This window comes from Arachis ipaensis, chromosome B4 (genome assembly GCF_059453495.1).
Source record: "Arachis ipaensis isolate K30076 ecotype BB chromosome B4, ASM5945349v1, whole genome shotgun sequence".
Taxonomy (NCBI): Eukaryota; Viridiplantae; Streptophyta; class Magnoliopsida; order Fabales; family Fabaceae; genus Arachis; species Arachis ipaensis.
In genome coordinates, this window is record NC_142439.1 from 53,770,094 (window position 1) to 53,772,872 (window position 2,779).

The 2,779-nt window shown below is 31.4% G+C and overlaps 1 non-coding gene across 1 annotated transcript; it reads left to right on the forward strand.

The window, feature by feature from the left end:
• Positions 1-289: 289 nt before the first annotated feature.
• On the forward strand, positions 290-397 carry LOC148567610 (small nucleolar RNA R71). Its single transcript, XR_015882324.1, has one exon. It is a non-coding gene; the product is annotated as a small nucleolar RNA R71 (small nucleolar RNA).
• The last annotated feature ends 2,382 nt before the right edge of the window (positions 398-2,779 follow it).

Here is a 2,779-nt window from a genome sequence, read left to right on the forward strand (position 1 = left end):
CAGATTCTGAGAAATCATATTGACTTGCTGAGTCAATATTTTATTCTTAGCCAATATGGCATTCAGGGTATCAATCTCAGGAACTCCTTTTCTTCTAAGTCATCCCATTATTCACAGGATTTCTTTCAGAAGTATACATGAACTAGTTATTTGCAACCATCTCAATGAGTTCCTGGGCTTCTGCAGGCATTTTCTTCAGATGAAGAGATCCACCAGCAGAGTGGTCCAATGACATCTTGGACAATTCAGACAGACCATCATAGAATATACATAAGATGCTTCATTCTGAAAGCATGTCAGAAGGACACCTTCTGATCAACTGCTTGTATCTTTCCCAAGCTTCATAGAGGGATTCACCTTCCTTCTGTCTGAAGGTTTGGACTTCCACTCTAAGCTTGCTCAACTTTTGAGGTGGAAAGAATTTGGCCAAGAAAACATTGACCAACTTTTCCCAAGAGTTCAGGCTTTGTATAGGTTGTGAGTCCAACCATATCCTAGCTCTGTCTCTTACAGCAAAGGGGAAAAGCATAAGTCTGTAGACCTCGAGATTAACCCCATTGGTCTTAACAGTGTCATAGATTTGCAAGAATTCAGCTAAGAACTGATGAGGATCTTCCAATGGAAGTCCATGAAACTTGCAATTATGCTGCATTAGAGAAATTAATTGAGGTTTAAGCTCAAAGTTGTTTGCTCCAATTGCAAGAATTGAGATGCTTCTTCCATAGAAGTCGGAAGTTGGTGCAGTAAAGTCACCAAGCATCTTCCTTGCATCTCCACCATTGTTGTTGGGTTCGGCTGCCATGTCTACTTCCTTTTCAAAAATTTCTGTAAGGTCCTCCCCAGAGTGTTGTGCTTTAGCTTCTCTTAGCTTCCTCTTCAGAGTCCTTTCAGGTTCAGGATCAGCTTCAACAGGAATATCTTTATCCCTATTTTTGCTCATATGAAAAAGAAGAGAATAGAAAAGAAGAGAAATCCTCTATGTCACAGTATAGAGATTCCTTTATGTGTTAGGGCAAAAGAAGAATAGAATGAAGAAGGAAGAAGAAATTCGAACACAAAGAAAGAGGGTTCGAATTTTTAGATGAGTAGAAGAGAAGTGTTAGTAAATAAATAAAATAAATAGAAAGAGATAAGAGAGAGAGTAATCAAACATTAATTAAAAGAAAAAAAATTTATTTTTATTTAATTAATTATGTTAGTTTCGAAAATATTAAAAGAGATAAAATAAAATTAGAATTTAAAACAATTAGTTAATTAAAAAGAATTTTGAAAAAGTGGTTAGTGGTTTTCGAAAATTAGAGAGAGAGAAAAGTAGTTAGGTGGTTTTGAAAAAGATAAGAAATATAAAACTTTTTAAAATCAAACAAAAAGTCAAGTAGTTAATTGATAAGGATTTGAAAATAAATTTTGAAAAGATAAGAAGTTAGAAAAATATTTTGAAACTAAATTTTTAAAAAGATATGATTGAAATTTATTTTGAAAAAGATTTGAAAAAGAAATTAAAAAGATTTGATTTTGAAAATTAAAGTTGATGACTTGACTAACAAGAAACTAAAAGATATGATTCTAGAATTTAAAGATTGAACCTTTCTTAACAGGAAAGTAATAAACTTGAAATTTTTGAATCAAAACATTAAATGTTAGCAATTATTTCAAAAATTATGAAATAAAATTAAGAGAAAGATTTTGAAAATTAATTAAAAAATTTTTGGAAAACATTAAAGAAAAATGAAAAAGATTTTATTTTTGAAAAAGATTTGAAAAGATAAAGTTTTTAAATTGAGATTTTGACTTGACTAACAAGAAACAACTAAATTTTGAAAATTTTTGACTAAGTCAACCCAAAATTTTGAAATTTATGAGTAAAATAAGGGAAAGATATTATTTTTTATTTTTGAATTAATAAAGAAAGAGAAAAATAACAAAATGACACAAGATATACGAATTTAAGATCAAAACAAGTAATGCATGCAAGAACACTTTGAATGTCAGCATGAACACCAAGAACACTTTGAATGTCAAGATGAACATCAAGAACATATTTTTGAAAATTTTTAAGAAAAGAAAGATATGCAAGACACCAAACTTAGAACTTTTTAATGTTTAGACACTAATAATTCGAAAATGCATATGAAAAACAAGAAAAGACACAAAACAAGAAAAATTAAAGATCAAACAAGGAAAATCATCAAGAACAACTTGAAGATCAAAGAAGAACACAATGCAAGGATTTTCGAAAATTTTAAGAAAATAAAAAAATGCAGTTGACACCAAACTTAAAATTTGACACAAGACTGAAACAAGAAACACAAATATTTTTGTTTTTATGATTTTATTAATTTTTTTTGTATTTTATTTTTTTTTCGAAAATAAAAATAGTAAATACTTAACCAGATGAACCGTCAGTTGTTCAAACTCGAACAATCCCCAGCAACGGCGCCAAAAACTTGGTGCATGAAATTGTGATCACACTTTTCACAACTAAGCATAACTAACCAGCAAGTGCACTTAGTCGTCCAAGTAATACCTTACGTGAGTAAGGGGTCGATTCCACGGAGATTGTCGGCTTGAAGCAAGTTATGGTCATCCTGTAAATCTTAGTCAGGCGAATTTCAGATAAGTGTTTGGAGATGCTTTGTTGCTTCTGAACCTCTGATTTCCTATTTTCTTCTTCCAATCATGCGTGCTCCCTTCAATGGCAAGCTGTATGATCCTCTCGGATGAAAAATACTAGGTACGGTTTCTGCACGGCTAATCAACTGTCGGATTTCTTGTCTCG